Source organism: Podarcis filfolensis (genome assembly GCF_964270895.1).
Source record: "Podarcis filfolensis genome assembly, chromosome: 9".
NCBI classification, from domain to species: Eukaryota; Metazoa; Chordata; class Lepidosauria; order Squamata; family Lacertidae; genus Podarcis; species Podarcis filfolensis.
In genome coordinates, this window is record NC_139610.1 from 3,381,644 (window position 1) to 3,399,482 (window position 17,839).

The window sequence follows — 17,839 nt, forward strand, 5'->3', positions numbered from 1 at the left end:
TCATTTGTAACGTTTGCATATGTTTGTGTCAAGACTGATGCAATCGTGAAAAGTTGATGTTGACAGCTTCCAAGATTTCCCTCATTTTTAATAGCCTCTGCTTCCTAAATTGCTTCAGGTGTTATTTCATTATTTTGACTGCATTTGGTAAAACTGCTGCCATACAAATTGGGCCAGGCTTTTCATGGCAAAGTCTGGCTTCTGCAGGCATAGCATTAGCGTGACTTAGTCAGGAGCCTTTATGCTCTGTCAGGAATGAGCCAGCTCCTACTGTAACTCCACAGCCTGCTGCAGAACAGAGAGAGTTAGATCTGACACAGGCTGAACAGCAGTCAGTGCACAGTGCAAATCCCCCGCCCCTTGGAATGCCGGTTGTCGAGGGAACGTCTGAGAGTGGGCTGGAACCCTGCCAAAGCTCTCAGGAGTTTCAGACAGACGCGAACCAGAAAGGAGACAGTTTGTTAGAGCAAGAAGAGGCGGGAGCTAATCCAATCAGTCCAAGGAGTCGACAAATGGAAGGGCTGCTAGATCGGAAGCAAAACAAGAGACGTAAGGGGTGAAAGTTCAATATCTTCTGTCAACATAGGAAGGAGTCTTCAGAAGGGTTATCTTGAGTAATGATGCCGGAGGCTTTGTCAGAGCCGTCCGGAGCAGTCTGTTTGTTTTTGCAATAGATCCTCCTTTTCAATTACCAACGCTTACTGTGTTATCAAGCTGGGAACCTGGACTCCTGACATACTCCCAGTAGATAAATGGGGGGGGGGGAGAACAACAGTACCAACACCCTGCCAGCCACGCCCTCAGCACCCATGATAATGCTGTCAACTCCCACCAAAGATGCCCATGACACCCCCATTGCAGCCAGGCATGGATGGAGCAAATCCATGCACAGTGTTCAGGGATACCAACATGGATTAAATATGTAGGGGGGGGGCAGGTAAGCCCCACCCTGCATAACTGATCACAGGACATGGTGCACACACAGCATTTGAATTATCAACACCACTTTCTATGCCCCAAACAGACCTTCATTTCATTCACATGACATGGCTATAAATCCATGTTGTTTTTATATGGTGGGCTGAATTGCGAATTATTGCTTCTGCTATTGCGTGATTTCAGCCTGTGCAGGTGTACATTGTGGATAATATTAAGAAGACAATAAAGCCAAACAAATGTAGCCCCAAGGAAGGTGTTTTGAAGGTCACATATAGTGACAGCTCTCTGTGGAGTGGAATTTGGTTCTTTTCACTGCTGATCAGTTTTGGAGCATGGATACACTTGCTGAGATGCATAAAGAGACAAAGGATGCTGTAAGAATGCCTTTTAAGAAAGGGAGCTGGGCAGGCTAGTGGTTAGGATATTGTACTTGGACTAGGAAAGCATGGATTTACATCCCCACTCTGCAGTGGACCCACTGCATAGTTTATATAAATTCCCTACAGATTGGGGGGGGGGGACTCTTTAGTATGGAATTCTAGTACCTTGACTGGGCCCAGTTACATCCCAGAAACAAGGGCAGCAATCTGAGGGCAGTTTGATGGTGACTTTTTACTTATATAATAATAATAATAATAATAATAATAATAATAATAATGCCTTTGGTTGATCTGATTTACCGTACATTCTATGACCTTTTACAATGTGTTTTTTTTGTGGGCAGGGTGGGGCTATTGGGTTGTTTTATATTTTTATTATGTATTTTGTGGTTTTATATCTTGATTTTATTCTGTGAATTGCCCTGAGACCCCCGGGTATAGGGCGGTATATAAATTCAATAAATAAATAATCATTTTCTAACTACAGACCTTGTTTGTCCCTTACTGTTGTGAATTTCCAGATTTCATGGCCTCTTGCACAGCTGGGAAACCTGGCGCAGACAGTTTGCATCTGTCCCTTTCAGTAGATGATACTGATATTACCCCAGCAGTGACTCTGACCTAGACAGTAAGGCATCCATGACAGATGGCCATCCAACCCCTGCTTTAAAACCTCCAAGGAAGGAGAGTCCACAACCTCCTGAAAGAGACCGTTCCACGGTCAAACAGCTCTTACTATCAGAAAGTTTTTGCTGAAGTTTAGTCGGAATCTCTTTTCTTGTAACTTAAAGCCATTGGTTCAAGTCCTATCCTCCAGAGCAGGAGAAAACAAGCTTGCTCCACCTTCCTTGTGACAGCCCTTGATATATTTGAAGGTGGCTATCATATCTCCTCTCAGTCTCCTCTTTTCCAGGCCAAACAGAGCCAGCTCCTTCAACTGTTCCTCATAAGGCTTGGTTTCCAGGAATTAGCCTCTTTTGAGTTCTATGGTGGTACCAGGCTGCACCTGGGTCTGATGGGAGAAGGAAGCATAACAATGGCTGATTCCCCATTTCTAAAAACACAAGAACTGCTTGTCCTTCAATCTGATTCCCTATCTCTAAAAACCAGGGCTGGTCCAATACATTTTGTGCCTGAGGCAAACCACAGAATGGTTCCCCCCATCCTTGACAGTGAAGAAGGAGGAGGGGAGTAAAGAGCTACATCAGGAAAAAAAGAGGGAATAAAGTTCTACATCTGGACCTGCTGTCCCTGTGGTTCCTGTCGCCTGAGGCTGTTGCCTCACCTTGCCTCATGGTTGGGCCAGTGCTACACACACACACACACACACACACACACACAGACGTAACAGATCTATGCAAAACCTTGAAGGACTTCAAATTATGCCAGAGACTCCATGGTAGGGAAGTAGATCTTCACCCCAATTTTTTTCCAGGATCTGGGCTCCTGCTCTCTTTTGTGTGATGGCATACATGGGAGTGCGAGGAACAACTGAACAGGGCTAAAAAGAAACTGAATTCTGTGGCAAACTGTAACTGCACAGTTCTCTGTATAAAACTTTGGCAGGAAAACAAAACACCCCCCCCCCCCAATGTTGCATTGATTTCATTTTGGAAGCAAGACTGAAACGCCACAAAATCCAGGAAGAAACTCGGCAGCATTCTGCTTTCATTTTTTCCTTTTGGTCTCTTTCCCAGACTCCCTTCTCAGCACTTACTTTAAGTGCCTGGGCTCGCCTCTGTACTCCTTACCCTAAATTTTCACATTGCCTCCAGCTCTCTATTTTCCCCCATACAGAACCATGTGGTACTTTGCAGTAGTGTTGTTGTCTTCTGCAATGCTAGGCTCTGAGCACTGTCAGGAAAATTTGTAAAAACCCTGATGGTTGCACACGGGCACCTCAGCAGCCAGCATTTTAGTCAATTTTATTTGGCTGCCAGCTCTGTGAGATGAGAGCTGCATCAAGGGAGAACAATAAAAGGAGAAAATCCTACAAAAGATTTCCCCCAGCAAAAATGAGTTCATATGTAAGATGTGGTTGGCTTGGGATCAAAAGGAACGACAGATTCTGCAGGCTATTAGTTTTTGGATTCCTCCAGTTCCCTTTCCCTCTCAGAGAAGTTGGTGTACTATCCACCAACAGCCATTTTATCACCCTAAGAAAATTCAATTTATGTGCCCGATCTTTTGCTCCTCCTTATGCTCTGAATTTCTGATAGTACTAGATGTGCCTTTGAATGCCATCTCAAGTAAATTTTGAAGCAAGCATGGATGTTTCTGTTTCAGTTAAACAGTTAAACAGAAATTTGAGGACGATTTAAATAGAGTTTGATAAATTAGAACAAATAACATTAAATCAGAAGGCACATTATAGATCTCCATGCCACCACTAATTGAATAGAATCTATATTAAAGTAGAGTTGAATGCTATGGCTGATTGTTTATGGCTCAGATTTGGAGGGCAATGAAATTTGGGGCCATGCCACCTACAATGTCTGGGATTTCACACTCCTGCAGTAAATCCTGAATAGGCAGCAATCCAATGTTTTTTTTCTTCAAATTAATCCCTTTTCCACAAAGGCTAACTGGCCCAAATTGGTGAGTTCTTTTGTAAAGCTCAGAGAGGTTAGGGTAGTGGAAAGATCCTCTAAGTAAGGACTTGTGCATGGAACATGGAACATAGAAAAGCATGTTTCAAACATCTATAGATGTAGCACCCTGCCTGTGGTTAACGCTTAGCTGGAATGAAATATTCAACGCAGCAATAGAGAAATTAAAATAATAATTTATTTGTCAGACAAATAAATGAGAGACACAGTGGTATATGGTTACCAAAGCTCTGCCCACTCCAGCCCTGATGGTCAGCACTTATATTTCCTCAGCCCAGCCCCCTTGCTCCTCCTTTGGCTGCCTCTGTCCAATCAGCCTGGTTGAAATTCCTATTGGCTGTTTGCTAGAACCAATCATAAAAGATACACCCATTTCCTATTACCTTTTATGGGAGACAAAGAGCTATATTTCCTTCTATCCATAAATGGCAAACAAGTAGCCATATATCTTACATTTGCCTCAACAAGGCAACTTAATTACCAGATCACCTTTTGCCCTTATTACCCTATTCACTCCAAAACAGATGGCTAAAACAGATGCTCATTCTGTCTTACATTTTGTCTTAAAACAGAGATCTTGGGTTCACATTCTCACACACCATCAATGAAATAAGAATCTAACATAAGAATCTAACATTTCTTACTTTCTAAATCCTTTGTATAATTGCATTTAAGCCAATATATTTCATACATAACATATATAGATTTTTAGAAGCAAAGGCCTTTTCAAAGTAAAAAGGAACTTAGTAAAAACACTTTCCAAAAGCAACTCCTTAAATTTACACCCCCCCCTTTCAAGCCAGCTGCTGTTTCTATTAGCTCTTGCCCTTTAACCTTATGAAAATATGGCTCAAGTCTAATGGGAGGCACATGGTATTATATTTTGTTAAACAATAAATCCTACTATTTACCAACTCTTAATTAGTGTTTTTGCAGCTTGATTGTATTCTGTAATATGTATGGTCAGTATGACCTTTTGCTCCCAGCCTGTAATTCCCTTTTACAACTTTGAGAATTTTGGCTCCTGCTATAAATCAGGGGGCCCTTGTCCAGGAGGATAAACATCTGCCAAAGTCTTTTAGCCAGCTGGTCTTCTGCCTGGCATAAAAACACACAAGCATCTGCAAATATATTTTTAAAGCTCATTTTAAAATACAAGTCTTGATCAGATGCCTCATAGAGACACATGTTTCAAGGAAGTTTTGTAGCAAAGTGTTTAGCTTGTGATACCACAACTGTTGTTTTGACTTTCTGGCCATGGGAAGCAAGCCAAATGCCTTCCAATCTACAACATTTAAGAGGAACATAAGAAGAAGAAGAAAAGTACTGGTTGAAATCAGGGGTGGCCTGAAAGTACATCAAGCCACTACCTCCCTGAAGCTCATCCAGTGAGTATCACCAGTGCCTGTAAGAGTGATGATAATGACAGAAATATTTATAATGACAATAATATTTATACCCCACCCATCTAGCTGGGTTTCCCCAGCCACTCTGGGCGGCTTATAGAATATATAAAACATAATAAAGCATAAAACATTAAAAACTTCCCGCTACAGGGTTGCCTTCAGGTGTCTTCTAAAAGTTGTATAATTCTTTATCTCCTTGACATCTGAAAGGGCACCGCTACTGAGAAGACCCTCTGCCTGGTTCCCTGTAACTTTGCTTCTCGCAGTGAGGAAACCACCAGAAGACCCTTGGAGGAGGACCTCAGTGTCCAGGTTGAATGATGGGGGTGGAGATGCTCTTTCAGGACTTTAAAGGTCAGCACCAACACTGTGAATTGTGCTGGAAACATACTGGAAGCCAATGAAGATCCTTTAGGACCAGTGCTATATGGTCCCAGTGGCCACTCCCAGTCACCAGTCTAGCTGCCACATTCTGGATTAGTCATAGAAACCACATGCATGCTGCCTTGGGTTCCTTGACAGAATAAAGTTGGGATATAAATTTAACAATTTCTTTTTTAAAACACACACACACACACACACACACACACACACACACGGTGTACCATTATATGTAATTGTGGATTACTTATAATTTTCCCTGTCAACTGCTCATGCAAGCTATAAAATATACTATATATTGAGGCTGTTATTAATCCAAAGGATTTTATGGAGAATAATTTCCATTTGACCTGGTGCAGCAACTGCATGGAAACACAGGTTTTGTATGACCACATTCTGGCTGAGGCAAAGTGTTGTGTTATTAAGAGGTTCAGTTAAGTATGTTGCTGTGGAGACCATCACAGCAACAAGTGCTTTATGGTCTTTAAAACATCAGACAGATATTTGCTTCCCAGGAAAACTCAATGAACTAATGCACATTAAACAAATGTAGTTCCACAATATTTTTGTGTTTTTTTAAAAAATGACTTGTCTGTATCATCTGGGGCAGTCTGATAAAAAGTTCTATGCACATCTGCTCTCCTAAAGTAATCAAATTGACTTTTATTAATATATCCTGGAAATTTTTATGGAGCCTTGTTTTAAACATGACACATGAAACATGATATCGTATGGTATCCCTACTGCTTTAGTGTGCAACGTAGCGAGTTTTACACCTAGATACACAGAGAAATCCAAATGCATGATGAAGGAATATAACTATGTAGAGACTATGATCTGTAAGATTTGAATGGGAGTGGGTAAGGAAACTGGAGAGGAAGCAGGGTATGGGGGCTAAAAACAGCCCCCTTGAGATAAATTTTACAAAGCATTTATATGCTCCTCTAATTAGAGATATCCCCAAAGGAAGTGCATTCTCTTTCACTTCTGCAAGACGAAAAAAGATTCTGATAAGTCCTAACGGCTGCTTTTTTATTTTGCAAGCAACAACATACGAAAATGTCAAGAATGAAGTCAAGCCTGAAGGAGGAAAAATCGCTCGGCATCTCAAGTGATTTCACATCAACCAACAAAGAAAAGAAAGAAAAAACAAACAGACTGTCCATAACAAATATATTCAAATACAGTATTTTATTAACCTTAAAACCCATGACAAAGCTACTACTGGAAATAAAATGCAGACGGATCGACCGTTTCAAAGGAACTGAAGGTTTCTTGTCTGCTTTTTCAAAAACTGCAAAAAAAACCCCCACAAACCCCTGAGATTTGATTCCTTAGAAACAAAACTTTTTATTTAGCATAAATATCATACAGAAAAGAACTGTACAAAAAATACATAGCTTAGCTATGTTTGCTTACATCTTGGTCATTTTCCCTTTCAAACCAGGGGTTAGCAACCATTTTCAGCCATGGGCCAGTCCACCATCCCTCAGACCATGTGGGCGGCTGGACTATATTTTGGAAAAAAAATATGAACGAATTCCTATGCCCCACAAATAAACAAGAGATGCCTTTTAAATAAAAACACACATGTAAAAATACCAGGCAGGCCCCACAAATAACCCAGAGATGCATTTTAAATAAAAGGACACATTCTACTCATGTAAAAACACACTGATTCCTGGACCGTCTGAGGGCTGGATTGAGAAGGCGATTGGGCCGGATCTGGCTCCTGGGCCTTAGGTTGCCTACCCCTGTTCTAAACACTTTAAAAAGAACTTCACTACCACCCTACATAAGGGGTGCGGGTGGTGCTGTGGTCTAAACCACAGAGCCTAGGGCTTGCCAGTCAGAAGGTCGATGGTTCAAATCCCCGCGACTGGGTGAGCTCCCGTTCCCTGCTCCTGCCAACCTAGCAGTTCGAAAGCATGTCAAAGTGCAAGTAGATAAATAGGTACTGCTCCGGCAGGAAGGTAAACGGCATTTCTGTGTGCTGCTCTGGTTCGCCAGAAGCGGCTCAGTCATGCCAGCAACATGACCCGGAAGCTGTACGCTGGCTCCCTCGGCCAGTAAAGCGAGATGAGTGCCGCAACCCCAGAGCCATCCGCAACTGGACCTAATGGTCAGGGGTCCCTTTACCACCCTGCATGGAGCTGTGTTTGTTCAATATCAATGTTTCTCTAAAGCAGCATATCCCATTCCCCACTCCCCCAATTCTCTTTTAATATAATGTATTACTGGGTCCTATTTATTCAGTCCTTCTGCATTCCTCCCATTACCTTTTACCACAATTTTACATTTTATCACACACATTTGCTCCCATATCTTCCTGATTAAATCGAATTTACTTGGAATCATAGTACTGTAGAGCTGAGAGAGTCATACAGTCCAACCCCCTGCAATGCCGGAATCTTGGTTAAAGCGTCCATGACTGATGGCCGTCCAACCTCTGCTTAAAACCCCCCAACGAAGGAGAGCCTGGGGCCTCAGGAGCTATCCAGCTGCTTTACAACTTCCATAAATTATTTTATTAAAAGTCAATTACTTCTGTTCTTTCAGTGCTGCACCATCTGACTCAATTTATCATAAAAGGTGTGGTGGACATTGCTCTCACCACCAATGAAGACATAAGTGGAATATGGAAAGAAACAGGACCACAACTTTACTAATAATGCATCTATGAAATCTATTCCTATTCTCACCCACATTTTGGATATTTCATCTAAGGAGGGTGGGGAACCTTTTTAGCCCCCTGGGCCAAATCCTTCTTAGGGTCAGCTTCATGGACCATATTTGACAGGAGGGGTTGGGAAACTTTTTATCTGGGCCAAATCCTTATCAGAGTCCACTTCACAGACCATATCTGACAGGTTGGTGGCCTTTTTCCATCACGGAACTCAAGACTGCATGCATGTGGTTGCAGACCAAGGCTTCATGCCCAACAAGTAGAATAAGGACACCACACACTTACTTTGGATTGAAACAGGCCACAACTTTATTGAATCCAGATGAAAGAGGCTTGGCATAGGCACTAACTTTTGGCCCGCCTGCCAGAAGTGATGCCATGCGTCAACCCAACAGTGGGAGTTCCAAAGACTTACATCAAATAGGGGGACCCCTCCAGGGAGTACTATAGTCCCTGCCCCCTGACTGGGCATAAGGACATAGGCAACACTGCCCAGATCCCTTTATCCAAGAATTAAAGGGGCAGGAATGGACTACAACCTCCTCTCCATCCAAGACTCAGATTGCCTAACCAAGTTGTGACATTTGCCATGAGTTAGGCAAATCCACCAGGCTGGTGCCAATTTGCTTGGTGGACAAATTCCTACCTGGCCACAAATATGGTGACCAGCATTGCATAGCAAGGTCAAAATATCAAGGATAAACCAGGCAAAGAGTCCAGGTGAGGGCTATTTTAATGCCCTGTGAGAAGACCTGAGGGAAGCCTACCTGCTCTGTCAGTCCCACCCCCAAAGTCAGCCCTGCGTCCAAGCCTGCCTGCCATTGGCCAATCAGACAGGCAGGCTTGGATCAAGCACCTGATAGGCAGAGGAGGCATTACAGCCTCCCTTCCCCTGCTCAGATAGGATTCCCAATGCTTGGGATTTCCTTGTCGGGTCCTGGAAGCCTCTGCCATCCTGTGATGCACCTTGAAGGTGAGCAGACTGGCTCAGGTGCTGATGTGACTCAGACCTGCTTTAGTTTCAGGAAGATGGCTCATGTGCCTTCAGATCATACTTTGGAACCATATATTTTATATCGGGGGGGGGGGGGGAGTTATTGCCATTGTTTGATTTCCCTATAATAAGGAAAGGAGAAAACAGAAAGCTTGGTTTTTCTAAATCAGGAGTCAGATCTGGAACGAAACCATGCATCCTCCAATCTCACTTCAGAAAACTGGGCTGTTTTCTGAAGCACCAAAATGGCCTCTAAACTGAATCTTATAGCAAGTGTGACAGCATAGACAGAATTTTAATATCAACCCACATCACCCCCAAACAATAGTTCATGCCTTCAGCTGCCAGTAATCACGTGAAGACCATTCTTCCGTGAAGCAACCCAAACACTGTCTAAATCTACACGCTCACATTTATCAAATTTGTCTCCCCCCCCTCCCTTTGATGTTTTCACCTCTGTTGTAATTTAGACTGTGGCCTTCGGGAGCAGGGACTTGTAGTTCTGCTTGTGTCACTATGTAAAGCACCAGGCATGTCAGTAGTGCTTTATAAACAATAATTGTTCTACTTTTAGATCAGGTAGAATATATTTCTGGTATCTTTGATGAATTATGATGAATAGGATGAATTAACTGAACTGGATGCTAGAGAGTCAGCTTGTTGGGAAACCTCCATTATTCCCTCAGATTTTGAAGAACTAGTATTTTGGGATCTGTTTTCGGCATTTCTAGTTAGCAAAGAACATGTGCAGCTGCACAAAAAGTGACAAAATAATCAAATAAAGGCTGTGCTCTCTAAATGCCAACAGAGAAGCTTTAGGGTTAGAAGTCTGATGAATCTCTCTCTCTCTCTCTCTCTCTCTCTCTCTCTCTCTCTCTCTCTCCATGGCTTATAAATCCATTGTTTAGCTCTTATATTGCTCTACAAAAGATATTTCTGTTTTCATTCTGTTCTTTAGGGTTTGCTCAGCCTATCTGTTGCTGCTTTTGCTGCCCTCAGCAAATGTAGCAACTGTTGGTCTTTTGTTTGTTAAGCCAACGCCTAAATCAAGTGTATGAATTTCTTCAAAGCCAAAATGTTGAGCTCAGTATATACTGGTATTATATAGTTTTTCCTCACAAGGAACACCTCAGATCCAAACAAAAATGTGAATACAAATACTGTAGAAGAAACTGCAACATAGAAACTACAGTAGTTACTAGTCATCACCTTTTGTCCTGTCCATTGAAAAAAAGGAGAACTGGAAAACATGTTTTATACTATGCTCCCTTTACACTTCCCTTGCTGCTACTTAATGGTACATTTGCCCTGCCAGATTTCATTATTAACAGATATTAAAATAGCAGGTATTAAAGGAATATCTATTTTCTGAATGCCTTTACAAATGAGGAATGTTTACAAATAAGGGATGCCACCATTTGCAGCACTTGTTGTTTTTAAAATTCCACTTGGCATTTTCAAGGACATTTGAATGTCTATGATTCATATGTTAAAATACAATAAAATTCTTACATTATAATAAATATAGCAATCGAATGAAGGAGTTTCAGTTTGCCCATATTCATAGAATCGGAGAATTGTTATTCACTTGCAACACTGCCCACTTCTCATTGACTTTGGCAGGGGCTTCTAGGGGGCCTGTCTGCAAGAAGTCATCCCCAGACTTTTAGGATGCTCCCAAGAGATCCCACAGAGCCCTTCCCCATATTTTATATGCCCTGTGCAGCCAAAATACAAAAACCTCAAAGCATCATTTTTCACACATAAAATCACCAACAGGTTATGCAGGTTACCACTTGCAGGAGATGAGGAGCCGCACTTGATTCCTGCAGTTTAACAGCTTTTACCCCAGGGCTGGAGATCCTCCAGGTGTTGCTGGACTCCAACCCCCATCACTCCTGACCTTTGACCATGATGACTGAAGCTGCTAGGAACTGGAATCCAATGCCATCTGGAGCATTGCCCCAGGCTACCCATTCCTGCTTTACATAGTCTGACATTGCAATGTGCATGTTTAAAAGAAATCAGGAAGGGGGTAAGGGGATGCAGGTATTTGCAGTCAGAGCAGCTATTTGTGATGTATCCCTATTAACTTTTGTGGAGAGAGTGGATAGAACCTACCAGAAGAAGCAAAGCAGCCCCAGAGTTTTAGGTTTATGCTGCTGCGATATTAACATTTCCTGGGAGTTGGTTTTGTACTGCTTTACAAAGAGTTGTCTTGTCACTGGTGATGGGTGAATTTGTCAGTTTTGGTTTCTGTTTCTCATTTTTCTGTCCTTAATCCATGTTCACCACGTCTATATGAATTTGTGATTGATTTGACTGATTTTAGAAAATGTTCTAATGAAAATTCAGCAACATCTTAGTGCAATTTTCTCCTAATGTACACATTTTTGTATGTCCCTTTGCCTAATCTACACATTTTTGCACTAACAGGTGCATTTTTGTGCATGTTACCGCACTGTAAAATTTGGAGAAGTGAATTTCAAAAGACAGCTGCATTTAAATCTGCCTCTTGTTTGGAAAGGTGAAGATGAGGCAAGTTTGCTTACAGATGCAAACTAAACCACATTTCTCCCCCATCTTTACTTGTCATATGTGAAATGTATGGGTAATGCCAATCATACTCTGAAGTGAGTTAACTAGATGTACATCCAGGTAGCCAAGCCTTGTGAATTTTAGTGCTTCTCTTAGGGTTTCAATTGTGGCTTCCGTTGTTGCTTCCTCTAGTCAATGTATTCATCAGGCAGGGCACATAAGCAAAGGGGAGTAATTAATTTGAGGGTGCCAGAAAGATCTAGTGAACAAGCTCTTTTGTCATGGCAGTGTGAGCAAATGTTGACTGCAGTGACAGGCAGCTCTAATAGAAGTCCAACCATAGGTAGACCTCCCAGGGTCCTCCAAATCCTCAGCTTCCCTCACTGCCAGATTCTGATTGGCTGGCAGCAGGGCCAGCCCAATATATTTTGGCACCTGAGGCAAGCCACAAAATGGTGGACCCTCCCAGTGGCGTAGCATGGGGGGTGCAGGGGGGGGCCGGCCGCACCGGGCGCAACATCTGGGGGTTAGGGTTAGGGGGTGCAAATCCACCGGTTAGGGGGCGCAAATCCACGGGTTAGGGGGCGCAAATTACTTGCCTTGCCCCGGGTGCTGACAACCCATGCTACGCCACTGGACCCTCCCAAGGGTAGGAGATGTGGGTGAAGATCTACATCAGGAACAAGGGGGAGAGAATCACATCAACCTTACCCAATGGTTGAAGTGGGAATCAAAGGCTGTCACGGGGGGTGGGGGTGGGGGGAGGGGGAGGGAGGGGGCTGCTCTGAATCACAACGGAAGGGTGCAGAGCCCAGGAGAATCCAGAGGGCAACTCCCGCCATTTCCTCCCTAGGGATAGGAGGAGACCAGAAGTGCCTCCTATTCTCCAAGAGGCCGCTGTGTAGGAGGAATGGGGGGGGGGGACTGTGTAGGCAGCAGATCTGGCCTCCAAGGAGTGTCCTGCAGCTATTGTTACCACTGCATAGTACCAGATTATTATTATTATTAATAATAATAATAATAATAATAATGCCTATAGTTATATGAATAGCTACTGAGAAGATCCATAAAAGCAAATGTACCGAAATAAATTATTGTGAAAATAATAAACTGTCCTGCCTGCCCATTGTTACATTTCCTTCAGATTTACTTTCTCTTACTCGTTCAGCTGATACCAATGAATAAAGCAGATTAAATTTGAAAAGGTCCTGCTAGGATGTTTGTACCACTTGAATAATTAAATTACCAAACAGACACCAGCATGAGACGACATGAAAATATATGAAAAGGCATCCTACAGCCATATTCAATAATAAATACCTTCTGGGTGTCATAGAACAGAAGCCCTCAACAAAGCTGTCAAAACTTGTGCTGTGTTCAGTTGGCTGAGTCAGCAACACACCATCTAGTTCACAGAAGTTACACACACACACACACACACACACACACACACACACACACCTTACATAGATTTCTAATTCTTTATCTCTTGGTTGAAAGGGAGCTTCCCTTATTTTTCTTGTCTTCCTGTAGGCTACAAGCCATTTATTCATAAAAACGTTTTATTCGCAGTCAATGGGGGACTAAATATATGAATCATTAGGCACTTATGTGCATTAAAAAATAATGTTAGAAAGGATGGGCTTTTAAAGGAATAAATCCACATGAGAGCAGAAATCACTAAAGAGGATTTCAGCAGATCTTAGGCAGAAAGCAAGTTTTATGGGTAGCTTCACTGCTCAGTCAGCCACTAGAGATCTGAACCTCAATCTCCACTATCCATGCTTAACAATCAGGGCTTATCCTCACTTTTCTTTCTTCCATGCTTTCCAGGTATGGTCCATGCTTTAAAGATCCATACCCAAGCACTCTTCTTCTGTTCTGGAGCGTTCTCTCTGAAAACCTGCTCTTTACTGCGGACAGCAGTCACGAAAGACCAAGTTGCCATTTGTTGCGCTCCAGCTTTAAAGAGCTTAGTCCACAACACCAACCATCAAGGGCTCTGTGGTCTCTTGCTACTTGTTCATTTGCACCCTACCCAAGGAACACAGGGTAGCATAATGAGCAGAGAGGACCTGAACAGATGGCTGGGCAGGGAATACCTGGACTAGGGACAGAGCTTTGTCCATACAGCCACACACCCTTTAAAAAGAATTGTTGAGCAAGTAGATTCATTGGTGTCCAGGCAACTTTAAAGTGTTACATTTGTCTGTCTTCTGCTGCTTTTGTTCTAGCTTGGCCTCCTTTTAATTTAAGAAGATGCCTTAGGCATTTGGTACTCCTGCAAATGGTGCCATTTTTGGCTGCATTTGCAGAAGTGCACACAAACTTATATCGGAAATAGAGGAAATATGATGGTGTTGCCAATGGACATTACTGTTATGTGAGATACACACACACATACGAAGCAGATGTGCACAGTTGGGGTGTGTGTGTTGGAAATCCCTGATCAGTAGCAGACAAAGGAAAAGCACAAATATATAGAGAATGTGAAGGGAGAGAGGACAGGTAGAAAAGAATGTGGGAATGGAGAATCTTCATGGAAAGTAGAAGAAAATTGAATTGGACACAACAAGATACAGAAAGCCTAGCCAAGGATTGTTATAGAGGGGTGAGGTGATCAAAGTCAAGCGCAAGATAGAATGAGGCAAGTAGCAGCATTGAACAACGCTGGATGGCGTACAATAGAGATATGTGAAGTCTACCTAGCCGGATACTGCCACTAGTCAACATGAGAAGCAATCCTATTGGACTCTGTTTTAGGTTGTCTTTTTGTTTTGTGGATTATCTGACCAAATATTATTCTTTATTACACTTATATTCTTTTGCCTTACAAGAATGGGCACCCTGAGTGACACTACAACCAACTCAGTTTGGGGAACTCTGGAACAAGGCAAAAGTATTTCTATTTTAAGGGACGCGGGTGGCGCTGTGGGTAAAACCTCAGTGCCTAGGACTTGCTGATTGTAAGGTCGGCGGTTCGAATCCCCGCGGTGGGGTGAGCTCCCGTCGATCGGTCCCAGCTCCTGCCCACCTAGCAGTTCGAAAGCACACCAGTGCAAGTAGATCAATAGGTACCGCTCCAGCGGGAAGGTAAACGGCGTTTCCGTGTGTGGCGCTGGTGCTGGCTCGCCAGTTGCAGCTTCATCACGCTGGCCACGTGACCCGGAAGTGTCTCCGGACAGCGCTGGCTCCCGGCCTCTTAAGCAAGATGAGCGCACAACCCTAGAGTCGGACACGACTGGCCTGTACAGGCAGGGGTACCTTTACCTTTACCTTTTTTATTTCTATTTTGCACAGCGCTAACATTCAAATGTTTGGAATTCTCTGCTTGTTCACTTGGAAGTAAGTCCCATCAGTATTAAGATTTACTCCTAAGTAACTAGAATTGCCTTGGGTGATCATTCAGAATGCAGCAGTAGCTAACAAACAATTATATGCCACACTAGGTGGTATTAAAGTGCCGGCCAAGTCACATTCTGCTTGCTCTGTATAAAACATCCGATTAAGACCAGCTGCTTCCAGACATAAAGCTACTGTTCACTGCTATGATTCATGTAACTTATGCATCCCAGAATGCTTTCAAAAGCTCCAGCATAACTAGTGATTTTAGAGAACTTTGGTTGATGGGCTTTTACTGCTGTTCTTATGGGGTGCTTTTTTTTTTGTTTTGTTTTTGCTGCTCTGTCTCTTAAGTAATAATGTTTAGTGTTTTTGTATCTTGATTGCAGTTTTATATATTTTAATTTATTTTGTTAGCTGTCTTGAACTTTCTGGAAAGGTGGGATATAAATATTTTATATTAGAAAGAGGTTTATTCCCTCAGCAAATACTCTTTAAAAATGTCAAGGTTATCTGCTTACATATACAATCAAATCAAATAGTAACAAAGTATCTTTCAAGGCAAAGCAACTAAAAAGATACAAAAGTGTGGCCATTGCATCATCATTCAGACATTTTAAGAAAAGAATGCTTGTGAAAAAGAATTTGAAGAACAATTCAGTCACAAGTAAATGGTTCCTGACTGCTTTTATTTACTGATGCTCTTCCAAAATACTTGCCATTATCACCCATGTGGTGGAGGGAGACTCCTCTGCTACAAGATTCTTTATGCCAAACGAAAGTTCATATTTCAGTGTCAAGGATCGAGGTGGAAAAGTTTTGTCCCCACCCCAAAAGTGACTACAGCCTGTTGCTCGACATCGAATGGTAGCTGCTCACTCATATGGGAGAAAATAAAAGGGTGTATTCGAGGACATCGTGCACGACACAATTCCCTGTCTCAGAAGACTGGAGCTGATTTATCTAAACTCAGTAGGAGTCATTAGAAACCAAGCTTGCATTTGTCTACATTGGCCCCAGTCCTTCATCTACACAGTCTTGGTCACATGAGTTCCATTTCTTAGTCGTGCTGTGCCAAAAAGGAGGGAAGATTAAGAATTTACTGATATGTATATGTATATGTAGTGACCAGATAGTCCCCTCTTGAATTATCCACTGGGGCAATCCCTAGATTCTGGATACGTTAGTGTAAAGGAATTAGGGGTTGCTCGTGCGTAAGGGGTGGTTGCTGCTTTAGGCAACGTTCTCTGGCTAAACCTTTCCCTGGCTGCACAGCACTAACTCCGTGGCTGTGTCAGTCGCTGGCAGAATCCGTTAGTGGGTGTTTCCTAAACTTCCTCCAGCATAAAAGCTGTTTGACACCAAGTCTCCTCCTAAATTCTCTGCGTGGAAGTCTTCTGCGCAGAGTGGGCGTCGCCAGCGGGGTTCCTGGGCTCTCCCCGCTGGTTTCTGTGGCAGAGTCTTGGAGCCATCCCTCCGACTTCCTGGTTTCACGCCCATTCCCTTCCCCGGAGGAAAACTTCTCTCTCCCCCTGCTGGTCCCTTCTCCTGCATCGTCTGGGAGTGTTACCTCCACTCTGGGCTCCGATGGCAGTTCCCTGACATCCACCTCCCCCCCAGGACCCCCCTCACCTCCGTCCCGTTCCTTTGGCCTAAATTCCTCCCTTACCTCTGACGGTGATGCGGGGAATCCCCGGAAGGAGCTATCCCCATCCTCTGAAGAGTCAAATATAGCTCTCCACCTGCTGCTATCTCTTTGCACCGGGTAATCTTCCCAATCCGATTCCTCTCCCTCGGATACCTCTCCTTCCTCCTCTTCGGAGGCCGGGAACCCCATAAAATCCTCTTCCTCATCTGTGGTGCCAAATTGCTCCTCCCAAAACCTCGCTGTAGGTTTGGGCTTCCTTGGGAACCTGCTGTGAAACTCTCTCCGGAGATACTCATCCCTGATGGTTTCCGCAGGAACCCACGTGTTTTCCGACTCGGGTTCCCCCTCCCAAGCCACCAAATACTCCACCTGTCCCCCACGCCATCTTGAATCGAGTATTTCCGCGGCTTGACTACTAAGTTCCCTCTTCTCTATGTGTGGGTGTGTGTGGACCTCTCTCTCTCGCCCTGGAAATTCCCGTCCCTCCCTATATGGTGAGAGTAATGACCGATGGAACACTGGGTGTAGTTTCATGCTGGTCGGCAACTTGAGCCTGAAAGCCACTGGATTTACCTGCTGGGTCACCTCAAAAGGTCCCAGCCGCCTTGGCCGCAATTTCTTGCAACCTCCCTTGAACGGTAACCCTTGGGTTGACAACCACACCCGGTCCCCAACCTGTATGGTTTCCCCTTCCCTGCGGTGCTTGTCTGCCTGTCTTTTGTACACTTCCTTGGCCCTTTCCAAGTTCATCTTAAGTTGTTGGTGCAAGGCCTCCATTTCCTCCACAAACTGCTCTACTGCCAGTACACTCCACCTCTCTTCCCCTTCCCCTGGGAAAGCCCTGGGGTGACCCCCATAATTGGCCATGAAAGGGCTCATTCCCGTGGACACATGTTCCGCGTTATTGTACGTGAAC

General features: G+C 43.5%; 1 long non-coding RNA gene across 1 annotated transcript in view; it reads right to left on the reverse strand.

Annotated features, from left to right (window-relative positions):
• The window catches only part of LOC310770307, a 473,978-nt gene that overhangs the window by 193,313 nt on the left and 262,826 nt on the right, over window positions 1-17,839 (reverse strand). The gene's annotated exons all lie outside the window — the stretch shown is intronic.